This window comes from Eutrema salsugineum, unplaced genomic scaffold, assembly GCF_000478725.1.
Source record: "Eutrema salsugineum unplaced genomic scaffold, Eutsalg1_0 scaffold_8, whole genome shotgun sequence".
NCBI classification, from domain to species: domain Eukaryota; kingdom Viridiplantae; phylum Streptophyta; class Magnoliopsida; order Brassicales; family Brassicaceae; genus Eutrema; species Eutrema salsugineum.
The window spans coordinates 12,859,366-12,887,207 of record NW_006256414.1 but is presented as its reverse complement, the minus strand read 5'-3'; the positions used below and the strand labels follow the sequence as shown (position 1 = coordinate 12,887,207).

The window sequence follows — 27,842 nt, the reverse complement described above, 5'->3', positions numbered from 1 at the left end:
TTTGGCTTCTTGTTGGCCAGAACGAACCTGTTGATATAAATATGAATAGTTAGCAACTATAAATTATGATTTCATTTAAAAATAAAGATAAAACATCTTACATGTACGCAAACTCTTGAACTTCAGTTATCTCTGGGTTGAAAAGAAATCGAGACTGACCTCCTCCATTTCTGACAATGTGTTCACCTACAAAGAAAAATATAATTTTAGCATTTGACACCGTTATATACTTTAGTAGAAGTTCATATACCAAATTAAATAATAATAATACATGGGGTATCTAACCTTTATAGAGATCAAGTCTCCACTCAGTTAACAGAACGAAAATGCGATCAGTCTTTCTCGATTTTCATGAATTATCAAAACAAATTGTGCAGTTATCAAAGGCAAAACATTTGATAACAACATCCCTAAATTTAAAAGTTAACATAACACCAATGAATAATAATTATAAAAATGAATTTGCATAACATATAGAAAATACACTTACTCGAGATCTCTTATATGAAATTCAAGAACTTTCTTTGGTTGGATTCTTGAAATGGAGTCAAAGTCATTGCCAATGGATATTTCACCAACAAAATCGATCACACCAACCAAGTCTAGTTAAAAAAAAAAAGAATAGAAGTTAAAATAACATTATGATTCCCTAACATATAATGGACTAATTATTATTAAGAATAAATAAACTAAATAAATCAACAATGAAAATAAAATATTACCAATAGGAAACACATGATCCACTTTCCTCTTCACAATATCTTCGAATTTGATTAAATTCAAGAAATACCAATTAGATATCGGCTCTTCGCGTATAAAGTCAAGCGTGGTATCTCGAGTAAGAAGGATATTGTAAAGATGTTTAGTTGGGCGTTCTTTCCAATTGTTCCGGTCTGAAGATCTGATAATAAAACTGCAAATTTCAAACCATTCTCCTTCGTGACATTCATTCCTGAAATATTCATGGAGCCAGTTATGAGCAGACGCATGAATTTTACAGCCCTAGAATGATTACAGATTGTAAAATACAAAACTATTAGGGCAAAACCTTTTTACTTGCATGCACCAAAAATTCATCTAGCATAAAAGATCAACTTATTTACCTCTTCGTCGGCAAATATGAATTCGACACGATCCTGACCACACAATCCATTTTTTGTAAATAACAACACGTATCACCGGATTTTCTTCCCATGGCGTAAGCTTACTAACTAAGTCATGGTAAGACATAATTCAAGAAGTTCGTGTTTTGGAATTTTGTTTGTTCTGTTAAGCAATAGTCTCTGAAATAGAATACAAATAAAGTGGAACCGTCGTCAAAAATGAAAAGGATAACTTCTTCTAATTAATTTTGGCACAGGTTTGGTTTTCTTGTTAAACAACAAAAATAATGATTACACCTATCGTAGCAACTAATGATGTTTATATACATTAAATGCAACATACTTTTCTATATTGTATTAATTCATGACAAATCTTTTTTGAGATTCATATTCCAAAATATATACATAAATATTCGTTTTCTTATATTAGGACGGAAAGTAGTTTACATGATGTAAAATTTATATTTCATACAGGAGCAAAAATTCATTTTCACATTTGATGCATTAGAGTAAATAGTATAATTATTAGTTCTACATTTTAGATATCGAATAAAAATCACTCGGATAACTGAAATAAAATAAGACTTAGTTCGCTATCATATGTTAGGAGTGAAAGTAGTTTATGATTACAATTTTAGTTTCTATCTTATATAATAACCGTTTCACACCTAACAATATAAAATTATATTAAATGGCGACGAATCATTTATTATATTGGTTATCTTAAATTGAAATATAAAATGCATTGATCTTTAGTGTAATGATTACAATGCAGAAAAATAAAGTGTCTAGTATCTCACATATGTAGCATCAGTGACAGAATGTATCTTACTATAAGTTTTTTAGTAATTAATAAATAAAAAGAATAGACGAAGTTGTTATAGTCAAACAATAAAAAAAATAATTAACATATAGATTACATATTTCTATATTATCAAAGAATATCAAATATATAAAACAAAATTAATGCATATGTATACTTCTTTTTAATCCTTATTATCGTCATCATATAATAAAATCATATTTTTTCAATTTATTATATGGTTTCATTAGTATTGCAACCCCAATCGATTACCAAGACAAATCATCACTATTGAGAAGTTAAAAAGCTGACGTTATGACTGTTTATTCCGTAGCATGCATACGCTTTGTAGTGCAGTTATGAACACATGTTTTATATACGTTAACGTACAATATATTAATTGAACATAAATTGTAATTATATGTATGTGATCATTTGACTTTTAAAATAATAGGTATAACACAAGAAAGAATCGATCAGAAATAATTATATCGAGAAATTATAGCATAATAAGTTACCATAAAACAGAAAATTACAGAATCTAAATATTAAAATTCTAATTTTATCCTAAAAAAATACATTGTCTTTCCATCAAACTTGTTTGGATAGCTGCAAATTAAATAAAAAGTTCTCATACTTAAGCATATGGAGTTAAATAGATTCAAAATTAGACAGAGATGAACTAACTTGAAAATTTTTCAATTGTTGTGATGAATGTAGACACAATAAATAACATTATATCAGTTGACAAAAAAAATAACATTATATGAATACTCGTTGATGCTGAATTGTCTTCACGGCTAAGGATTACTCCAAAATCTTCAATATCATACCATTGATTTTCAACCAGCAAACAATCAAAATGATTAATGAATTTTTTGTTCACTCGGGCTTCTATAGTATGTCCCTAACACAATACAAATAAAAAGTTTATGAGAAAATATAATATTAGTTCAGTAGTATACGCAACAAACCAATAAATTCATATAGTAAGATATTATATTTAAGTAACCTTTGGATCAGACAAAATAAGCATTGACACCGTCATGTTGAATCCATTTCTTCCACTTCCGAACGATCTTAACTCGAATCTTCCAGTCTGAGGTATGAGTGTTCAAATCATAAATGTAGTCGTAGCCAAACATAATATCAAACAATAGTAATTAGAACTTTACTGTATGCTTTCTAAAATATTACTTAAATAGTGGTGAAAAATTTTAATCTTCCCACGATGTAGGATTTAGAGAATATATGTAAGATACTCAGGATAATAAAGTGAATATTATAATAACAACGCCTATAATATTTAAGGAAATTTAAAAAATCACTGAATAATAGTAGAACATAATTTGGAATTTATATGATACTGTTAAATATTGTACGAATAAATACTTAGATATATGTTCTTTAAACACTTATTACATTTAATACTATATATTTACAAAATTATTCCATTATAGTTGTACACATACCTTAATAGTATTGATGAAAATATCCTATGAGTTATTGCATAAAGCAAACATCCAATTCTATACATAAGTATCGATGAGTTATTGCATAAAGAATGTCGGTTTATCATTAAAGCGTACAACAATATAATGAGTTTGTTAAATAACTACCTAAAGCTTTGTGGGTTTGTCAAATATATATTCATACAATATTGTATGGGCCAAATTATATTATTTGCGTTTACTTCTAAACATGGAGATGTAGATTATATGTGAAGATGATATAAACAGACAGAGATGAAGCTATAAGTAGTAAAAAAATATTACAAGATTTATTCCATTTCAATTTTCGTAAAATGCAAATCGTTATTGATTATTTTGGCTACATATAAAAGCCAAAATGTTATGAAAAATAAAAATAATCATCAATAAACTTAATACTTAATACTTAAAAAAATAAAGGAATCATTGATCTTTAAATGAGACAAATGCTCTAGCAAGACAAGCTTCTTTGAACGTGGGATGAGTAACACTATCAACAGTCTTAATATCATCATAAGATGTAGGACCTCTTACGATGTGCAACAATAACCACAAGTAAAAAAGCTCGGAATCTTCAATGGGACACTTTTTAAGTACTCCGGATTGACCAACACCATGTTTTCTGAGTCTCCATTCTTTATAAGTCTGGCATTTCACACAAATTTGGTAGGAACTTCAGTGTATATAATATGTCGACCATTTTGGTACTTCTGGTTACATTCCATCCAAGCCATAAATTTGCTTTTCGTAATGACTTTACCGTGTCTGACGTCAGTTTCGCCAAGAGACATAGGAAGATGGTAATCCATCATTTCTGGTAAAAAAACAAAACATATGTAAGTGTAAACCTTAAGTAGTAAAACTAAAATTATCGAAAAAACTAAAAACCTGGCATGTTAGTTTTCAAAACAAACAATTGAGCGTATGGACTGTATTAAGAAGTAATATGATAAACTTTCATCCACAGTCTGATACCTATATATATAGTTGGTATTATCTAGGGTTTTTAAACTACCATACCAAACCAGTTAAGAAATATTTGTTTACTGTATATGATATATCCTAATAAAACAAACTATTAAAATAAGTGGAAGAAGTTGGAAACAAAAATATGACACCATTAACTTCAGTAGTTATAAATATGAAGAACCAAATCTAATTAATATTGTTCATTTAACAAAATATTTGTTTCAATTTAAAATAGGAAATATAAAAAGCTACCAAATATATAGGTACATTGTTTTACTTAATTAGTGATATAAATATATTTTTTGATATTAAAAAATGAAACAATATCAAACATAAATATAAGAGAATATGCTTTGTCAATTGGAAATGTGATGAACCATTAAACTACTTAATTGGGATAATTATACTGTATAATAATTGAGACTTATTTATTCCAAGATGATTTAACCTGAACGTCTGAACGTTTTTTAATACTTTAATTTAATTGAGTATATTGTTAAGTTGATAATTGACATTGTGTGTGGGTACAGTGTTACTAATTTTAGGCCAAATGGTATGTTATCAGTGTTACTAAACCTTTCTAAAATCAAATGGATTCTATATATAGATAGTATATCTTATATCCAAAACAATACATATATACATGTAAAATATATAAACAATAAATACAATGATATTAAATGATATAAGTAAATTGGCAATTAAATATTACCATAAATAAATACGAAATAAGTCATTACAAATATACGAATGTAGGTTCGAATCCATCCCAGTTTTATGGGAAAATATTACATAATGGAAATGTTTAACAGTTACGGGAAAATATAAATACATAATAAGGATTAAGATTATGGCCAGCTCGGATCTCCATGGATATCGGTAAAAAGAAGCCTGACCAAAAATAATTTCAAGTTAACAATTGAAAAAAATAGTAAAATAAACCATAAAATATATTATATATATTAATACCAATTAGAAAAATTACCAGTCAAGATAATCAGAAACCTCTTTTATGTGAGGATTGAAAAGTATTTCAGAATGGTCTCCAACATTCCTTATGCGATATCTCCTTGTATGATTTCAAAATATAAAGAGCACACATGTTAGAAACCAAATTATCATATTAAAAAAGTGGAATTGAATGTTCCCACTCGATTATAAAATTTAATTACTAACCTTCAGAATCATAGGTCAGACGAAACATGCGCAAAGTCAAGACTGTTTCATAAGTACCTATGTCTTCCCACTTCTTCCAGAAATCCAGAGCAGTCTTCCCAATGAGTGTTATGTCCATATCAACATAACTAAACCAAAAAATTATATTACCACAACATTAACAAAAATACATATGTACAATATAAGACAAATTATTGGACTTTACGTATATAGATGATAATATAAAACATCTTTACTTCATGTCCCTTAACTGAATGTCCAATTTGTGAGAAGTCCTAAAATCATCTCGTAGGGATCATCAATGTCAGTACTTAGTTCATCATCAACATAGATGATTACGCGATCAAGTTTACAAAGAAAAAATTTCATTACACAATATTTATACTAATTCTTAAATTGAATAAAGGTGAGAAGCTTAACCGATAGAGTACTCAGTAGGGAAATTCCCTCGGATAATGGCATCAAATGGCATAAAATCCATCATATGTTTAGGATTGACTTGAAAGGTCTTATTTACAACAGTATCGGCGTTCATGTTGATGAAGTGGTAGTTTATAGTATTTCTGAATGATCCCGAACGCATTGACAACATTGAAGAATTTGACATAATTCCATTCTTCCTCTTTAAACTTTGGACCGAGCGAAGGATAAGATCCTGATCTATCGATGCCTCTATTTTGTAGCCCTAAATTCATGAACCAAATAATCATTTAAATATTTCATGTGTTTAAATGTTCATAATGATATATTCATAAATTTCATCATTTAGTGTACATATTTAAGTCCAAATCATGTCTCATTTGCATACATTTTAGTTCTTTAGACATTGTTTTAGGACTTAGGAGATTGCATTAGGTCCAAGAGAGTTTTGCATGGTTTGGAGTGTTAAACAGGTGCTTATGGATCTTATTTGGAGTGGAGAATGTGATTGAGATGAAGAAATGGAGTTGAAATGATCAAAAATGGTGTAGAGGAGCAATTATGAGGTTCTCGGCAAAATGCTGTACTGATGGTCGAAGATTCTCGGCCAAAATCCTTCCTGCGGGTAGATCTCTCGGCCAAAAACAACTGGCGGTTAAGTTTCTCGGCCAAAAATCTCGGGTGCAGATACATCTCAGAAATCACTTTACCGGAAGGTCTTGCCGTCCGATTCAGCTGTCGGGGTCTTCCTGAAAGTTGGAGATAATTGGGTCTTCTTGCCGTCCGAACCCAGAACAGTTCGAATCAGGGCATTTGGAGCACTGAGCGGAAAGATATGGCCACCGGAAAACAGACCTGTCTCGCATCCATTCCAGAGCAATCCGATACGTCCGAAAGATTGCCTGTCCGGGGAGTCTTAACGTCCAATTCAGCTTACAGGGTCATCATAAAAGTTGGAGAAACTTGAGCTGTGGTTCCATAAAAGTTGAAATCAGAAGATTTGGAGTCATGAGCTGGGAGGTAAGCTCACCGGAAGACACACCTGTCTCGCTACAGTTTCAAGACCGATCCGATGAGTCACAAAGATTGCGTGAGACGATGCCTTTCCAGTAAGATTCAGTTGCCGGGGCCTTCATCAATATTCAAGGTCTTTGCATGATATTTTCAGAACATCTAAGATCATCCATTTTGGAGCTATGTACTGAAAGATACCGTCTCCGGAGTAAACACTGGTCTAAGAGCCTCTTTTTGATCGTTTCAGTACACTTCAGAGATGACCTGTCCTGGGAACCTTCCACTTCCCAGGTTTCTTCACAAACGTTTGAGATATTTGCGTGCACTTTCCACTGCCATTGGAATCAAGCGATTTGGACCAGTATTCCAGGAGTTATGATGCATCAAATGCGGAGTGGTCCGAGAAAATGAGAAATGATGCGATTTGGGTGTGCGACTTGATTAATTCGCACCCATGAATGTTCATGCTCTGGAAACAAGTTGCGTATTTAAAGATGAGTGTAAGGAGACTCTGAGCAAGGTAAAGACTTCCAGAATCAAATTTGACTAAGTCCACAATGCTGTGCAAGATAGGCCTGCGAGTTGGAGATGAAGTGGAACCATGTAGCACATGTGTTCGCAAATTATACTGACTTGGGCGTGAGACTTCGACAAGGACGTGACCATCTCGCACACCAGCCACCAGACCCAACTGAGCCGGGTCAGTACCCTGTTTGTCCTGGGCTGACCCGGTCGAAGACCCTTAGTATAAATAGTTTTTGTTTTGGAGAAAAACCCTACACCTTACCTTTTATCTTTCATTCTCTCTTTAGTTTCTTTTCCCCTTTTGTTAAAAACGAATTTGTTAAGAGATATCTGAAGGGTTTAATCAATCTAAAACTGTTTCTTATCATCTCATCTTCTTATCTTTGCTTCTAATCATGATTAATATCACCTCTTGCAAAAGATTAGGTGTGTTAATCATGATTAGTGAGTAGAGTTCTTTATAGTCTTTGGGCATGGTAGATTAGGGGATTTTGATGTTAAATCTTTGATGTCTAGGTCTTAATCCATAGTTTCCTTTCTTGTTTAGTGTTCTTAATGCTTGATTAGGCTAGAAATAGTTAATCAAAGGTCTTAGGATATTTCATGAACACAATGTGTTTGATGAAATTCCCCAAAGAACTAAGCAAGAGTTTTTCATGATTAGCCTATGAGAATGGATGTCTAATGTGATTAATTAGTTAATGGAACTTGTTTATAATGCTTTTTATTTCTAATTTCATTAATGAGAGTTAGTTCTTGAATTTGGTATTTAACAAAGTGATTAGTGCCTTGAAAGAGGATTAGTCAAAAATAGAGTTATAGACTGAAGGATGAGCACTTTTGTGAGTTTTTAGACATCATGGGTTATCATTAAACATTCCCTAATCATTTACCTTGCCCAAACACTTGCTTTTTATTCGTTGATATTTGAATTTTCGTCATTGACTTTTGTTGACTTTTGTTGACTTTTAAGTTGACTTCTGTTGACCTTTTCTACGTTTGCTTTTTTATTTATTGTTAATCTTGTTTGAGTTTTTGATTGCTTATTTTAATCATTTGTTCAGTAGTTAATCAAACCAAAACCCCTGATTTGCTTAGCTTAAGTAATTTCTTGTATTCTTGGTGTGTTAATCTTAATCCCTTTGGATTGATACCTTAATATTGCAATGACATGAACATATTAAGGAATTGATATAGAAAAAATTATTTTATCAATTTGGCGTCGTTGCCATGGGGATTTAGCATTAGCCATTAGGATTTAGATTCTACTTGAGACTAAGCTTTTATTTTTACCTTGTTTCCTCATCTTTGGTTGAGATGATGAACTTATTTTTATTTATTGTTACTAACTTGTTTTCCTTAGTTCTCTTATGCTTTCAAAGGTACCAAAACAAGAAGAAGAGAAGTGAGAAGACAAGAGCATAAGAGGTGGCTAATCATGGGAGCATAATTAATCTCCAAGCTCTAAAACCTCAAGAATTGCCACTACATCAAGAATTGGCTTCAAGGCTAACCCAAGCTCCAAAGAAAAAGCCAACAATTGGAAGCTATGACACTCCTTGCTGTCATGGAAAAAGGTATGGAATCCACCCTCCTCCAATTGAAGCTGAGGCCTATGAGATCAAAGCAAGCTTGGTTAGGTTGATTCAAGACTCTAAGTTCTTGGGGTTAGGAATGGAGAACCCATATGATCATTTGGACTCCTTTGAGAAGTTGTGTGACACATTTAGAACTGGAGGAGTGCCCCAAGACAGTATCAAGCTCATCTTGTTCCCATTTTCACTTGGGGAAAAGGCAAGCAAATGGAAAAGAGCATTACCATCTCACTTGGTCAATTCTTGGGATGACTGCAAGATGATCTTCCTTCAAAGGTTTTACCCCATACAAAGAACTGTTCAAGCTAGGAAAGACATCTTGAGCTTCAAACAAGGAACCCATGAGACCTTTGATGAAGCATGGGAGAGACTTAAAGGATACACTAGAGAATGTCCTCATCATGGGTTCAAACAAGAAGCTATCCTTAGTATCTTCTACTGGGGAGTTGATATAGAGCATAAATGGACATTGTATGTAGCTAGCAATGGGCGTTTTGCAAATCTTACCATAGAAAAAGGAGAGCTACTTGTTGAGAATTTGGCCAAGAGTAATGAAAGATACAAGGAGCTTGATATTGAAGCTTGTAAAGATGGTCAATGTGAGGTGGAGCATTGTTTTCAGCAAGAGTTTGTTCCACAAGGGCAAGTTGCTTCAAAGCCTCAAGAAATGGAGTTGAACAGCATGTTCCAACAACTTTTCAAGGGACAAGATGAGATCACCAGAAGAGTGAATAGTTCTTACAATGATCTCCACAACAAAATAGAGAATTTAACCTCTCAAGTGAATCACATGGAGATCAAAGATCATGAAGCTGCTATAAATGAGATAGAACGTCTGCTCTATAGTCCACAACAATACATTGCTCTTAGAGGTCTTTCTTCACAAGAAAATGAGAACATTGAGCAACTCAGTAGGGAGGTGACCCTTGAAACTGAAGTTTTTGCTATAAAAGACGTCCATAGAGCTTCTAGAGACAAGGTTCAGATTGTTGCTGAAGAGAAGGCCAAGAAAAAGCTCAAGAAGGGAGAAAAATCTATTGAGCCGCCAGCCTATGTGCCTCCAAGTCTCTGTGATGAGTTTCAACACTTAAAGATGAAGTATGTGGGGAGTTGTGGAATGAAAGAAAAGGATCAGCCTCTTAGAGCTTGTGAGAAAAAGAAAGAACGCCAAAGAAAGCTTGATCTTGAGTTCATTGATGGTGAGAAGTTCTTTAGTGATGATTAGGATTGCTTGAAACTTCAATCTTCTACACAAATGAGGAAAGAATTTTCTTGTAAAGTGGTTCAAGAGAAAGGTGAAAATCCTAAGTCTAAGATAAAGAAGCCTAAAGAAGCCCACTCTCCTACCATTTCCAAGAAGAAACCAAGCAAGACCAAGGAGGAAGAAACTTTGCTAGACAAATCCTCCACTATCACTCTCATTCCATTGACTCATCAAGATGGAGTGATTGAGTATAAGGTCAAGTGTAGAGGAGGGTCTAAGCCATTTGCAAAGGTCAGAGCAGTTCTCACTCAAGAGCTGAAGGACAAAGGTGAAGATGGTATTGAGGAGCTCATGAGGAAAGTGGTGAGGCTTGAATTCAAAGAAAATCCAGGGAGTTTCTCTACTCTCTCTCTCTCTCTCACTGAGCAAAAGGTATGGAAAGTCAAACTTAGTGACTTAAACCAAAGTGCACTTGGGAGACATTCCCATGTCTATCATTGTATATACTCTTTTTATTTGATTTCCAATTTTAATTCTATCTTTTGGGAGCCTTTTGATATTTTTGTTAAGTGTGTGCAAGGTTATTTGATGGTTTAAGGGTTGAGACGTGTTGGACAGAGACCATGAACGTGCATCATCTAGTCTATGGTGATGATTGAGTGTCCATCCCCATCTCCAATTCCCTAAAAGGTAACACTCCAAACCTGTACATAGCATTCAAGCATCTAGTTTTTCATTTTCTTAGTTTATCTTTTTCATGTTTGTTTTTCTTTTTTCTCATGCTTTTATAACACAGGGGACTGTGTGGGGGAGGGGTTTTGTGTTTACTAATCATGTTTTCTCTTGTTCTTATTTTTATTTGCATCTTGAGTCTGCATCCAAGTGCATATAAAAACCATAAAAATTGAAAAATCCGAAAACTTTTCACAAAAAAATGTTCATTTAGTTGCATTCACATTTTTAGGATTGAGTCTAGTTGCATAATCATGTAGGTTGCATCATTTTCATGGGAGTAATGATTGGTTTCTTTGAGAGAGAATCATCTTAAGAACTTGAATTCATGGCCCTAGTTATTAATTGTCTATTGCTTGCAAAACTGGTATGAAATCAAGGGTGAACCATGCTTGGAACTGATGTCTCAATGCTTCTGTGTTAAGTTGGATAAAGTTGTGATTAACTCTAGCCTTGCTTAAGTGAAAACCATAATTTGACAATCAAATTATCATGTTTGAGCATATCATTGTGAACTCATGGGTACCACAAAATATTTGAGCTCTCTTATCCCTTTTTGCCACTCTTTGCTAGCTCAAATAGTTGTTCTCTCATCTTGAGACAGTTCCCTTGCCTTTAACCAAACCTTCCTTGAAGCCTGAAACACTCTAGTGAGAGATGTGAGGTCTTTTTCTGAATAAACTTGACAGAAAGTGTTGGGTTTAGGGCGACAAGAGTAGAGTTTTATGTAGATCTAGCTCTGCATCATGAGTCTAGAGTAGGCTATGAAGAGATCTTGGGAAACACTGCGTGGAAAAGAGAGAGTTTGAGATGAGAACCAGGGGATGGAAAAGAAAAGAAAATGGTTTGTGGTCTGTTGTTTAAAGAAAGAAAGCTCTTGTGTTTTGAAAAGTAAAGTCTAGCCTCTAAGTGAAAAGAAAAGAAAAGAAGCCAAAAAGGCTCAAGTGTTTAAAGTGAAAAGAAAAGAGGCTAGACAATGCTAAGTGAGAAGGAGCTAAGTAAGAAGGTTTAGACCCCAAAGCCTGAGATTGAAAATGAAAAGATGAATCCCCTGGTGATAAAAAGATTGAGAGTTAAGTGAGAAATGGGTTGAGAAGGCAATGAATGCCTTGAGAGAAGGGTAGCTTAGGTGTGTTCTTCATGGGTTTAGAGTTAAGGTGAAAGACCAACTTGGGGCATTGGGTAGATGGGATTCTACTCTTGTATGCATCAGTTGCCTTTTACCCTTAGCATTCTGTTAAAGTTTATTCCTTTTTGAGTGATCCCTTGAGCTGCATTGAGCCTACAAGCATTGGAATGAGATCATTTTAATCTCATAACCCTGTTCCAAACCAAATGAGTTCACATGATTTTCATGAGCATGATCCACATGATACTTAAATGAATGTCAAAGGGCTGGAGTTAGGAATTCTTGTGAAGGTTGACACTTGAGTTTGGTTCACTTAGTGATGAGCATGGCTAGTTTTTATGAGTACACCAGCTTGTATTGCAATTTTGAATTAGTAACTAGGACCATGAGTTGAACTCTTTTGATGATTACTCTCTCTCTTTAAGAAATGTGAACTCCCAAGCATTCAACCTCTCTCTCTCATCATTTGTTCTTTTTGCTTGAGGACAAGCAAAGGATAAGTGTGGGGGAGTTGATATATTCATAAATTGCATCATTTAGTGTACATATTTAAGTCCAAATCATGTCTCATTTGCATATATTTTAGTTCTTTAGACATTGTTTTAGGACTTAGGAGATTGCATTAGGTCCAAGAGAGTTTTGCATGGTTTGGAGTGTTAAACAGGTGCTTATGGATCTTATTTGGAGTGGAGAATGTGATTGAGATGAAGAAATGGAGTTGAAATGATCAAAAATGGTGTAGAGGAGCAATTATGAGGTTCTCGGCAAAATTCTGTACTGATGGTCGAAGATTCTCGGCCAAAATCCTTCCTGCGGGTAGATCTCTCGGCCAAAAACACGTACTGGCGGTTAAATTTCTCGGCCAAAAATCTCGGGTGCAGATACATCTCAGAAATCACGTTACCGGAAGGTCTTGACGTCCGATTCAGCTGTTGGAGTTCCTAAAAGTTGGAGATAATTGAGTCAAGAACCCAGAACAGTTCGAATCAGGGCATTTGGAGCACTAAGCGGAAAGATATGGCCACCGGAAGACAGACCTGTTTCGCATCCATTCCAGAGCAATCCGATACGTCCAAAAGATTGCCTGTCCGGGGAGTCTTAACGTCCAATTCAGCTTGCAGGGTCATCATAAAAGTTGGAGAAAATTGAGCTGTGGTTCCATATAAGTTGAAATCAGAGGATTTGGAGTCATGAGCTGAGAGGTAAGCTCTTCGGAAGACATACATGTCTCGCTACAGTTTCAAGACTGATCCGATGAGTCACAAAGATTGCATGAGACGATGCCTTTCCAGTAAGATTCAATTGCCGGGGACTTCATAAATATTCACGGTCTTTGCATGATATTTTCATAACATCTAAGATCATCCATTTTGGAGCTATGTACTGAAAGATACCGTCTCCGGAGTAAACACTGGTCTAAAAGCCTCTTTTTGATCGTTTCAATACACTTAAGAGATGACCTGTCCTGGGAACCTTCCAATTCCCAAGTGCTAAAGGTTTCTTCACAAACGTTTGGGATATTTTCGTGCACTTTCCACTTCCGTTGGAATCAAGCGATTTGGACTAGTATTCCAGGAGTTATGATGCATCAAATGCGGAGTGGTCCGAGAAAATGAGAAATGATGCGACTTGGGTGTGCGACTTGATTAACTCGCACCCATGAATGTTCATGCTCTGGAAACAAGTTGCGTCTTTAAAGATGAGTATAAGGAGACTCTGAGCAAGGTAAAGACTTCCAGAATCAAATTTGACTAAGTCCACAATGCTGTGCAAGATAGGCCTGCGAGTTGGACATGAAGTGGAACCATGTAACACATATGTTCGCAAATTACACTGACTTGGGCGTGAGACTTGGGCAAGGACGTGACCATATCGCACACCAGCCACCAGACCCAACTGAGCCGGGTCAGTACCCTGTTTGTCCTGGGCTGACCCGGTCGAAGACCCTTAGTATAAATAGTTTTTTTTTTGGAGAAAAACCCTACACCTTACCTTTTATCTTTCATTCTCTCTTTCGTTTCTATTCCCCTTTTGTTAAAAACGAGTTTGTTAAGAGATATCTGAAGGGTTTAATCAATCTAAAGCTGTTTCTTATCATCTCATCTTCTTATCTTTGCTTCTAATCATGATTAACATCACCTCTTGCAAAAGATTAGGTGTGTTAATCATGATTAGTGAGTAGAGTTCTTTATAGTCTTTGGGCATGGTAGATTAGGGGATTTTGATGTTAAATCATTGATGTCTAGGTCTTAATCCATAGTTTCCTTTCTTGTTTAGTGTTTTTAATGCTTATTAGGCTAGAAATAGTTAATCAAAGGTCTTAGGATATTTCATGAACACAATGTGTTTGATGAAATTCCCCAAAGAACTAAGCAAGAGTTTTTCATGATTAGCCTATGAGAATGGATGTCTAATGTGATTAATTAGTTTTTGGAACTTGTTTATAATGCTTTTTATTTCTAATTTCACTAATGAGAGTTAGTTCTTGAATTTGGTATTTAACAAAGTGATTAGTGCCTTGAGAGAGGATTAGTCAAAAATAGAGTTATAGACTGAAGGATGAGCATTTTTGTGAGTTTTTAGACATCATGGGTTATCATTAAACATTCTCTAATCATTTACCTTGCCCAAACACTTGCTTTTTATTCGTTGATATTTGAATTTTCGTCATTGACTTTTGTTGACTTTTTATGTTGACTTTTGTTGACTTTTTATGTTGACTTTGTTGACTTTTAAGTTGACTTGTGTTGACCTTTCTACTTTTGCTTTTTTTATTTATTGTTAATCTTGTTTGAGTTTTTTATTGCTTATTTTAATCATTTGTTCAGTAGTTAATCAAACCAAAACCCCTGATTTGCTTAGCTTAAGTAATTTCTTGTATTCTTGGTGTGTTAATCTTAATCCATTTGGATTGATACCTTAATATTGCAATGACATGAGCATATTAAGGAATTGATATAGAAAAAATTCCTTTATCAATTTGGCGTCGTTGCCATGGGGATTTAGCATTAGCCATTAGGATTTAGATTCTACTTGAGACTAAGCTTTTATTTTTACCTTGTTTCCTCATCTTTGGTTGAGATGATGAACTTATTTTTATTTATTGTTACTAACTTGTTTTCCTTAGTTCTCTTATGCTTTCAAAGGTACCAAAACAAGAAGAAGAGAAGTGAGAAGACAAGAGCATAAGAGGTGGCTAATCATGGGAGCATAATTAATCTCCAAGCTCTAAAACCTCAAGAATTGCCACTACATCAAGAATTGGCTTCAAGTCTAACCCAAGCTCCAAAGAAAAAGCCAACAATTGGAAGCTATGACACTCCTTGCTGTCATGGAAAAAGGTATGGAATCCACCCTCCTCCAATTGAAGCTGAGGCCTATGAGATCAAAGCAAGCTTGGTTAGGTTGATTCAAGACTCTAAGTTCATGGGGTTAGGAATGGAGAACCCATATGATCATTTGGACTCCTTTGAGAAGTTGTGTGACACATTTAGAACTGGAGGAGTGCCCCAAGACAGTATCAAGCTCATCTTGTTCCCATTTTCACTTGGGGAAAAGGCAAGCAAATGGAAAAGAGCATTACCATCTCACTTGGTCAATTCTTGGGATGACTGCAAGATGATCTTCCTTCAAAGGTTTTACCCCATACAAAGAACTGTTCAAGCTAGGAAAGACATCTTGAGCTTCAAACAAGGAACCCATGAGACCTTTGATGAAGCATGGGAGAGACTTAAAGGATACACTAGAGAATGTCCTCATCAAGGGTTCAAACAAGAAGCTATCCTTAGTATCTTCTACTGGGGAGTTTATATAGAGCATAAATGGACATTGGATGTAGCTAGCAATGGGCGTTTTGCAAATCTTACCATAGAAAAAGGAGAGCTACTTGTTGAGAATTTGGCCAAGAGTAATGAAAGATACAAGGAGCTTGATATTGAAGCTTGTAAAGATGGTCAATGTGAGGTGGAGCATTGTTTTCAGCAAGAGTTTGTTCCACAAGGGCAAGTTGCTTCAAAGCCTCAAGAAATGGAGTTGAACAGCATGTTCCAACAACTTTTCAAGGGACAAGATGAGATCACCAGAAGAGTGAATAGTTCTTACAATGATCTCCACAACAAAATAGAGAATTTAACCTCTCAAGTGAATCACATGGAGATCAAAGATCATGAAGCTGCTATAAATGAGATAGAACGTCTGCTCTATAGTCCACAACAATACATTGCTCTTAGAGGTCTTTCTTCACAAGAAAATGAGAACATTGAGCAACTCAGTAGGGAGGTGACCCTTGAAACTGAATTTTTTGCTATAAAAGACGTCCATAGAGCTTCTAGAGACAAGGTTCAGATTGTTGCTGAAGAGAAGGCCAAGAAAAAGCTCAAGAAGGGAGAAAAATCTATTGAGCCGCCAGCCTATGTGCCTCCAAGTCTCTGTGATGAGTTTCAACACTTAAAGATGAAGTATGTGGGGAGTTGTGGAATGAAAGAAAAGGATCAGCCTCTTAGAGCTTGTGAGAAAAAGAAAGAACGCCAAAGAAAGCTTGATCTTGAGTTCATTGATGGTGAGAAGTTCTTTAGTGATGATTAGGATTGCTTGAAACTTCAATCTTCTACACAAATGAGGAAAGAATTTTCTTGTAAAGTGGTTCAAGAGAAAGGTGAAAATCCTAAGTATAAGATAAAGAAGCCTAAAGAAGCTCACTCTCCTACCATTTCCAAGAAGAAACCAAGCAAGACCAAGGAGGGAAGAAACTTTGCTTAAGAAAATCCTCCAATATCACTCTCATTCCACTGAATTCATCAGAGCAGTTCTCACTCAAGAGCTGAAGGACAAAGGTGAAGATGGTATTGAGGAGCTCATGAGGAAAGTGGTGAGGCTTGAATTCAAAGAAAATCCAGGGAGTTTCTCTACTCTCTCTCTCTCTCTCACTGAGCAAAAGGTATGGAAAGTCAAACTTAGTGACTTAAACCAAAGTGCACTTGGGAGACATTCCCATGTCTATCATTGTATATACTCTTTTTATTTGATTTCCAATTTTAATTCTATCTTTTGGGAGCCTTTTGATATTTTTGTTAAGTGTGTGCAAGGTTATTTGATGGTTTAAGGGTTGAGACGTGTTGGACAGAGACCATGAACGTGCATCATCTAGTCTATGGTGATGATTGAGTGTCCATCCCCATCTCCAATTCCCTAAAAGGTAACACTCCAAACCTGTACATAGCATTCAAGCATCTAGTTTTTCATTTTCTTAGTTTATCTTTTTCATGTTTGTTTTTCTTTTTTCTCATGCTTTTATAACACAGGGGACTGTGTGGGGGAGGGGTTTTGTGTTTACTAATCATGTTTTCTCTTGTTCTTATTTTTATTTGCATCTTGAGTCTGCATCCAAGTGCATATAAAAACCATAAAATTTGAAAAAATCCGAAAACTTTTCACAAAAAAATGTTCATTTAGTTGCATTCACATTTTTAGGATTGAGTCTAGTTGCATAATCATGTAGGTTGCATCATTTTCATGGGAGTAATGATTGGTTTCTTTGAGAGAGAATCATCTTAAGAACTTGAATTCATGGCCCTAGTTATTAATTGTCTATTGCTTGCAAAACTGGTATGAAATCAAGGGTGAACCATGCTTGGAACTGATGTCTCAATGCTTCTGTGTTAAGTTGGATAAAGTTGTGATTAACTCTAGCCTTGCTTAAGTGAAAACCATAATTTGACAATCAAATTATCATGTTTGAGCATATCATTGTGAACTCATGGGTACCACAAAATATTTGAGCTCTCTTATCCCTTTTTGCCACTCTTTGCTAGCTCAAATAGCTGTTCTCTCATCTTGAGACAGTTCCCTTGCCTTTAACCAAACCTTCCTTGAAGCCTGAAACACTCTAGTGAGAGATGTGAGGTCTTTTTCTGAATAAACTTGACAGAAAGTGTTGGGTTTAGGGCGACAAGAGTAGAGTTTTATGTAGATCTAGCTCTGCATCATGAGTCTAGAGTAGGCTATGAAGAGATCCTGGGAAACACTGAGTGGAAAAGAGAGAGTTTGAGATGAGAACCAGGGGATGGAAAAGAAAAGAAAACGTTTTGTGGTCTGTTGTTTAAAGAAAGAAAGCTCTTGTGTTTTGAAAAGTAAAGTCTAGCCTCTAAGTGAAAAGAAAAGAAAAGAAGCCAAAAAGGCTCAAGTGTTTAAAGTGAAAAGAAAAGAGGCTAGAAAATGCTAAGTGAGAAGGAGCTAAGTAAAAAGGTTTAGACCCCAAAGCCTGAGATTGAAAATGAAAAGATGAATCCCCTGGTGATAAAAAGATTGAGAGTTAAGTGAGAAATGGGTTGAGAAGGCAATGAATGCCTTGAGAGGAGGGTAGCTTAGGTGTGTTCTTCATGGGTTTAGAGTTAAGGTGAAAGACCAACTTGGGGCATTGGGTAGATGGGATTCTACTCTTGTATGCATCAGTTGCCTTTTACCCTTAGCATTCTGTTAAAGTTTATTCCTTTTTGAGTGATCCCTTGAGCTGCATTGAGCCTACAAGCATTGGAATGAGATCATTTTAATCTCATAACCCTGTTCCAAACCAAATCTCATTGTAAAGATGTTTAGTTGGGCGTTCTTTCTAATTGTTCCGGTCTGAAGATCTGATAATAAAACTGCAAATTTCAAACCATTCTCCTTCGTGACATACATTCTTGAAATATTCATGGATCCAGTTATGAGCAGACGCATGAATTTTACAGCCCTAGAATGATTACAGATTGTAAAATACAAAACTATTAGGGCAAAACCTTTTTACTTGCATGCACCAAAAATTCATCTAGCATAAAAGATCAACTTATTTACCTCTTCGTCAGCAAATATGAATTCGACACGATCCTGACCACACAATCCATTTTTTGTAAATAATAACATGTATCACCGGATTTTCTTCCCATGGCGTAAGCTTACTAACTAAGTCATGGTAAGACATAATTCAAGAAGTTCGTGTTTTGGAATTTTGTTTGTTCTGTTAAGCAATAGTCTCTGAAATAGAATACAAATAAAGTGGAACCGTCGTCAAAAATGAAAAGGATAACTTCTTCTAATTAATTTTGGCACAGGTTTGGTTTTCTTGTTAAACAACAAAAATAATGATTACACCTATCGTAGCAACTAATGACGTTTATATACATTAAATGCAACATATTTTTCTATATTGTATTAATTCATGAAAAATCTTTTTTGAGATTCATATTCCAAAATATATACATAAATATTCGTTTTCTTATATTAGGACGGAAAGTAGTTTACATGATATAAAATTTATATTTCATACAGGAGCGAAAATTCATTTTCACATTTAATACATTAGAGTAAATAGTATAATTATTAGTTCTACATTTTAGATATCGAATAAAAATCACTCGGATAACTGAAATAAAATAAGACTTAGTTCGTTATCATATGTTAGGAGTGAAAGTAGTTTATGATTACAATTTTAGTTTCTATCTTATATAAACCGTTTCACAGCTAACAATATAAAATTATATTAAATGGCGACAAATCATTTATTATATTAGTTATCTTAAATTGAAATATAAAATGCATTGATCTATAGTGTAATGATTACAATGCAGAAAAATAAAGTGTCTAGTATCTCACATATGTAGCATCAGTGACAGAATGTATCTTACTATAAGTTTTTTAGTAATTAATAAATAAAAAGAACAGACGAAGTTGTTCTAGTCAAACAACAACAAAAATAATTAACATATAGATTACATATTTCTATATTATCAAAGAATATCAAATATATAAAACAAAATTAATGCATATGTATACTTCTTTTTAATCCTTATTATCGTCATCATATAATAAAATCATATTTTTTCAATTTATTATATGGTTTCATTAGTATTGCAACCCCAATCGATTACCAAGACAAATCATCACTATTGAGAAGTTAAAAAGCTGACGTTATGACTGTTTATTCCGTAGCATGCATACGCTTTGTAGTGCAGTTATGAACACATGTTTTATATACGTTAACGTACAATATATTAATTGAACATAAATTGTAATTATATGTATGTGATCATTTGACTTTTAAAATAATAGGTATAACACAAGAAAGAATCGATCAGAAATAATTATATCGAGAAATTATAGCATAATAAGTTACCATAAAACAGAAAATTACAGAATCTAAATATTAAAATTCTAATTTTATCCTAAAAAAATACATTGTCTTTCCATCAAACTTGTTTGGATAGCTGCAAATTAAATAAAAAGTTCTCATACTTAAGCATATGGAGTTAAATAGATTCAAAATTAGACAGAGATGAACTAACTTGAAAATTTTTCAATTGTTGTGATGAATGTAGACACAATAAATAACATTATATCAGTTGACAAAAAAAATAACATTATATGAATACTCGTTGATGCTGAATTGTCTTCACGGCTAAGAATTACTCCAAAATCTTCAATATCATACTATTGATTTTCAACCAGCAAACAATCAAAATGATTAATGAATTTTTTGTTCACTCGGGCTTCTATAGTATGTCCCTAACACAATACAAATAAAAAGTTTATGAGAAAATATAATATTAGTTCAGTAGTATACGCAACAAACCAATAAATTCATATAGTAAGATATTATATTTAAGTAACCTTTGGATCAGACAAAATAAGCATTGACACCGTCATGTTGAATCCATTTCTTCCACTTCCGAACGATCTTAACTCGAATCTTCCAGTCTGAGGTATGAGTGTTCAAATCATAAATGTAGTCGTAGCCAAACATAATATCAAACAATAGTAATTAGAACTTTACTGTATGCTTTCTAAAATATTACTTAAATAGTGGTGAAAAATTTTAATCTTCCCACGATGTAGGATTTAGAGAATATATGTAAGATACTCAGGATAATAAAGTGAATATTATAATAACAACGCCTATAATATTTAAGGAAATTTAAAAAATCACTGAATAATAGTAGAACATAATTTGGAATTTATATGATACTGTTAAATATTGTACGAATAAATACTTAGATATATGTCCTTTAAACACTTATTACATTTAATACTATATATTTACAAAATTATTCCATTATAGTTGTACACATACCTTAATAGTATTGATGAAAATATCCTATGAGTTATTGCATAAAGCAAACATCCAATTCTATACATAAGTATCGATGAGTTATTGCATAAAGAATGTCGGTTTATCATTAAAGCGTACAACAATATAATGAGTTTGTTAAATAACTACCTAAAGCTTTGTGGGTTTGTCAAATATATATTCATACAATATTGTATGGGCCAAATTATATTATTTGCGTTTACTTCTAAACATGGAGATGTAGATTATATGCGTAAAATGCAAATCGTTATTGATTATTTTGGCTACATATAAAAGCCAAAATGTTATGAAAAATAAAAATAATTATCAATAAACTTAATACTTAATACTTAAAAAGATAAACGAATCATTGATCTTTAAATGAGACAAATGCTCTAGCAAGACAAGCTTCTTTGAACGTGGGATGAGTAACACTATCAACACTCTTAATATCATCATAAGATGTAGGACCTCTTACGATGTGCAACAATAACCACAAGTAAAAAAGCTCGGAATCTTCAATGGGACACTTTTTAAGTACTCCGGATTGACCAACACCATGTTTTCTGAGTCTCCATTCTTTAAGTCTAGCATTTCACACAAATTTGGTAGGAACTTCAGTGTATATAATATGTCGACCATTTTGGTACTTCTGGTTACATTCCATCCAAGCCATAAATTTGCTTTTCGTAATGACTTTACCGTGTCTGACATCAGTTTCGCCAAGAGACAAAGGAAGATGGTAATCCATCATTTCTGGTAAAAAAACAAAACATATGTAAGTGTAAACCTTAAGTAGTAAAACTAAAATTATCGAAAAAACTAAAAACCTGGCATGTTAGTTTTCAAAACAAACAATTGAGCATATGGACTGTATTAAGAAGTAATATGATAAACTTTCATCCACAGTCTGATACCTATATATATAGTTAGTATTATCTAGGATTTTTAAACTACCATACCAAACCAGTAAAGAAATATTTGTTTACTGTATATGATATATCCTAATAAAACAAACTATAAAAATAAGTGGAAGAAGTTGGAAACAAATATATGACACCATTAACTTCAGTAGTTATAAATATGAAGAACCAAATCTAATTAATATTGTTCATTTAACAAAATATTTGTTTCAATTTAAAATAGGAAATATAAAAAGCTACCAAATATATAGGTACATTGTTTTACTTAATTAGTGATATAAATATATTTTTTGATATTAAAAAATGAAACAATATCAAACATAAATATAAGAGAATATGCTTTGTCAATTGGAAATGTGATGAACCATTAAACTACTTAATTGGGATAATTATACTGTATAATAATTGAGACTTATTTATTCCAAGATGATTTAACCTGAACGTCTGAACGTTTTTTAATATTTTAATTTAATTGAGTATATTGTTAAGTTGATAATTGACATTGTGTGTGGGTACAGTGTTACTAATTTTGGGGCCAAATGGTATGTTATCAGTGTTACTAAACCTTTCTGAAATCAAATGGATTCTATATATAGATAATATATCTTATATCCAAAACTATACATATATACATGTAAAATATATAAACAATAAATACAATGATATTAAATGACATAAGTAAATTGGCAATTAAATATTACCATAAATAAATACGAAATAAGTCATTACAAATATACGAAAGTAGGTTCGAATCCATCCCAGTTTTATGGGAAAATATTACATAATGGAAATGTTTAACAGTTACGGGAAAATATAAATACATAGTAAGGATAAAGATTATGGCCAGCTCGGATCTCCATGGATATCGGTAAAAGGAAGCCTGACCAAAAATAATTTCAAGTTAACAATTGAAAAAAATAGTAAAATAAACCATAAAATATATTATATATATTAATACCAGTTAGAAAAATTACCAGTCAAGATAATCAGAAACCTCTTTTATGTGAAGATTGAAAAGTATTTCAGAATGGTCTCCAACATTCCTTATGCGATATCTCCCTGTATAATTTTAAAATATAAAGAGCACACATGTTAGAAGCCAAATTATCGTATTAAAAAAGTGGAATTGAATGTTCCCACTCGATTATAAATTTTAATTACTAACCTTCAGAATCATAGGTCAGACGAAACATGCGCAAAGTCAAGACTGTTTCATAAGTACCTATGTCTTCCCACTTCTTCCAGAAATCCAGAGCAGTCTTCCCAATGAGTGTTATGTCCATATCAACATAACTAAACCAAAAAATTATATTACCACAACATTAACAAAAATACATATGTACAATATAAGACAAATTATTGGACTTTACATATATAGATGATAATATAAAACATCTTTACTTCATGTCCCTTAACTGAATGTCCAATTTGTGAGAAGGTCCTAAAATCATCTCGTAGGGATCATCAATGTCAGTACGTAGTTCATCATCAACATAGATGATTACGCGATCAAGTTTACAAAGAAAAAATTTCATTACACAATATTTATACTAATTCTTAAATTGAATAAAGGTGAGAAGCCTAACCGATAGAGTACTCAGTAGGGAAATTCCCTCGGATAATGGCATCAAATGGCATAAAATCCATCATATGCTTAGGATTGACTTGAAAGGTCTTATCTACAACAGTATCGGCGTTCATGTTGATGAAGTGGTAGTTTATAGTATTTCTGAATGATCCGAACGCATTGACAACATTGAAGAATTTGACATAATTCCATTCTTCTTCTTTAAACTTTGGACCGAGCGAAAGGATAAGATCCTGATCTATCGATGCCTCTATTTTGTAGCCCTAAATTCATGAACCAAATAATCATTTAAATATTTCATGTGTTTAAATGTTCATAATGATATATTCATAAATTGCATCATTTAGTGTACATATTTAAGTCCAAATCATGTCTCATTTGCATACATTTTAGTTCTTTAGACATTGTTTTAGGACTTAGGAGATTGCATTAGGTCCAAGAGAGTTTTGCATGGTTTGGAGTGTTAAACAGGTGCTTATGGATCTTATTTGGAGTGGAGAATGTGATTGAGATGAAGAAATGGAGTTGAAATGATCAAAAATGGTGTAGAGGAGCAATTATGAGGTTCTCGGAAAAATGCTGTACTGATGGTCGAAGATTCTCGGCCAAAATCCTTCCTGCGGGTAGATCTCTCGGCCAAAAACACGTACTGGCGGTTAAGTTTCTCGGCCAAAAATCTCGGGTGCAGATACATCTCAGAAATCACTTTACCGGAAGGTCTTGCCGTCCGATTCAGCTGTCGGGGTCTTCCTAAAATTGTAGATAATTGGGTGTTCTTGCCGTCCAAACCCAGAACTGTTCGAATCAGGGCATTTGGAGCACTGAGCGGAAAGATATGGCCACCGGAAAACAGACCTGTCTCGCATCCATTCCAGAGCAATCCAATACGTCCGAAAGATTGCCTGTCCGGGGAGTCTTAACGTCCAATTCAGCTTACAGGGTCATCATAAAAGTTGGAGAAACTTAAGCTTTGGTTCCATAAAAGTTGAAATCAGAAGATTTGGAGTCATGAGCTGGGAGGTAAGCTCACCGGAAGACACACCTGTCTCGCTACAGTTTCAAGACCGATCCGATGAGTCACAAATATTGCGTGAGACGATGCCTTTCCAGTAAGATTAAGTTGCCGGGGCCTTCATCAATATTCAAGGTCTTTGCATGATATTTTCAGAACATCTAAGATCATCCATTTTGGAGCTATGTACTGAAAGATACCGTCTCCGTAGTAAACACTGGTCTAAGAGCCTCTTTTTGATCGTTTCAGTACACTTCAGAGATGACCTGTTCTGGGAACCTTCCACTTCCCAAGTGCTAAAGGTTTCTTCACAAACGTTTGAGATATTTGCGTTCAATTTCCACTGCCATTGGAATCAAGCGATTTGGACCAGTATTCCAGGAGTTATGATGCATCAAATGCGGAGTGGTCCGAGAAAATGAGAAATGATGCGACTTGGGTGTGCGACTTGATTAATTCGCACCCATGAATGTTCATGCTGTGGAAACAAGTTGCGTATTTAAAGATGAGTGTAAGGAGACTCTGAGCAAGGTAAAGACTTCCAGAATCAAATTTGACTAAGTCCACAATCCTGTGCAAGATAGGCCTGCGAGTTGGACATGAAGTGGAACCATGTAGCACATGTGTTCGCAAATTACACTGACTTGGGCGTGAGACTTGGGCAAGGACGTGACCATCTCGCACACCAGCCACCAGACCCAACTGAGCCGGGTCAGTACCCTGTTTGTTCTGGGCTGACCCGGTCGAAGACCCTTAGTATAAATAGTTTTTCTTTTAGAGAAAAACCCTACACCTTACCTTTTATCTTTCATTCTCTCTTTCGTTTCTATTCCCCTTTTGTTAAAAACGAGTTTGTTAAGAGATATCTGAAGGGTTTAATCAATCTAAAGCTGTTTCTTATCATCTCATCTTCTTATCTTTGCTTCTAATCATGATTAACATCACCTCTTGCAAAAGATTAGGTGTGTTAATCATGATTAGTGAGTAGAGTTCTTTATAGTCTTTGGGCATGGTAGATTAGGGGATTTTGATGTTAAATCATTGATGTCTAGGTCTTAATCCATAGTTTCCTTTCTTGTTTAGTGTTTTTAATGCTTGATTAGGCTAGAAATAGTTAATCAAAGGTCTTAGGATATTTCATGAACACAATGTGTTTGATGAAATTCCCCAAACAACTAAGCAAGAGTTTTTCATGATTAGCCTATGAGAATGGATGTCTAATGTGATTAATTAGTTTTTGGAACTTGTTTATAATGCTTTTTATTTCTAATTTCACTAATGAGAGTTAGTTCTTGAATTTGGTATTTAACAAAGTGATTAGTGCCTTGAGAGAGGATTAGTCAAAAATAGAGTTATAGACTGAAGGATGAGCATTTTTGTGAGTTTTTAGACATCATGGGTTATCATTAAACATTCCCTAATCATTTACCTTTCCCAAACACTTGCTTTTTATTCGTTGATATTTGAATTTTCGTCATTGACTTTTGTTGACTTTTTATGTTGACTTTTGTTGACTTTTTATGTTGACTTTGTTGACTTTTAAGTTGACTTCTGTTGACCTTTTCTACTTTTGCTTTTTTATTTATTGTTAATCTTGTTTGAGTTTTTGATTGCTTATTTTAATCATTTGTTCAGTAGTTAATCAAACCAAAACCCCTGATTTGCTTAGCTTAAGTAATTTCTTGTATTCTTGGTGTGTTAATCTTAATCCATTTGGATTGATACCTTAATATTGCAATGACATGAGCATATTAAGGAATTGATATAGAAAAAATTCCTTTATCAATTTGGCGTCGTTGCCATGGGGATTTAGCATTAGCCATTAGGATTTAGATTCTACTTGAGACTAAGCTTTTATTTTTACCTTGTTTCCTCATCTTTGGTTGAGATGATGAACTTATTTTTATTTATTGTTACTAACTTGTTTTCCTTAGTTCTCTTATGCTTTCAAAGGTACTAAAACAAGAAGAAGAGAAGTGAGAAGACAAGAGCATAAGAGGTGGCTAATCATGGGAGCATAATTAATCTCCAATCTCTAAAACCTCAAGAATTGCCACTACATCAAGAATTGGCTTCAAGTCTAACCCAAGCTCCAAAGAAAAAGCCAACAATTGGAAGCTATGACACTCCTTGCTGTCATGGAAAAAGGTATGGAATCCACCCTCCTCCAATTGAAGCTGAGGCCTATGAGATCAAAGCAAGCTTGGTTAGGTTGATTCAAGACTCTAAGTTCTTGGGGTTAGGAATGGAGAACCCATATGATCATTTGGACTCATTTGAGAAGTTGTGTGACACATTTAGAACTGGAGGAGTGCCCCAAGACAGTATCAAGCTCATCTTGTTCCCATTTTCACTTGGGGAAAAGGCAAGCAAATGGAAAAGAGCATTACCATCTCACTTGGTCAATTCTTGGGATGACTGCAAGATGATCTTCCTTCAAAGGTTTTACCCCATACAAAGAACTGTTCAAGCTAGGAAAGACATCTTGAGCTTCAAACAAGGAACCCATGAGACCTTTGATGAAGCATGGGAGAGACTTAAAGGATACACTAGAGAATGTCCTCATCAAGGGTTCAAACAAGAAGCTATCCTTAGTATCTTCTACTGGGGAGTTGATATAGAGCATAAATGGACATTGGATGTAGCTAGCAATGGGCGTTTGGCAAATCTTACCATAGAAAAAGGAGAGCTACTTGTTGAGAATTTGGCCAAGAGTAATGAAAGATACAAGGAGCTTGATATTGAAGCTTTTAAAGATGGTCAATGTGAGTTGGAGCATTGTTTTCAGCAAGAGTTTGTTCCACAAGGGCAAGTTGCTTCAAAGCCTCAAGAAATGGAGTTGAACAACATGTTCCAACAACTTTTCAAGGGACAAGATGAGATCACCAGAAGAGTGAATAGTTCTTACAATGATCTCCACAACAAAATAGAGAGTTTAACCTCTCAAGTGAATCACATGGAGATCAAAGATCATGAAGCTGCTATAAATGAGATAGAACGTCTGCTCTATAGTCTACAACAAGACATTGCTCTTAGAGGTCTTTCTTCACAAGACAATGA

The 27,842-nt window shown here is 34.1% G+C and overlaps 3 non-coding genes across 3 annotated transcripts; all 3 read right to left on the bottom strand.

Annotated features, from left to right (window-relative positions):
- Positions 1-9,396: 9,396 nt before the first annotated feature.
- LOC112082288 lies at positions 9,397-9,502 on the bottom strand. The gene has a single exon (XR_002896947.1). It is a non-coding gene; the product is annotated as a small nucleolar RNA R71 (small nucleolar RNA).
- A 6,318-nt stretch (positions 9,503-15,820) lies between these two features.
- Positions 15,821-15,926, bottom strand: LOC112082332. Its single transcript, XR_002896993.1, has one exon. It is a non-coding gene; the product is annotated as a small nucleolar RNA R71 (small nucleolar RNA).
- An 11,324-nt stretch (positions 15,927-27,250) lies between these two features.
- Positions 27,251-27,356, bottom strand: LOC112082331. Its single transcript, XR_002896992.1, has one exon. It is a non-coding gene; the product is annotated as a small nucleolar RNA R71 (small nucleolar RNA).
- Positions 27,357-27,842: the final 486 nt, after the last annotated feature.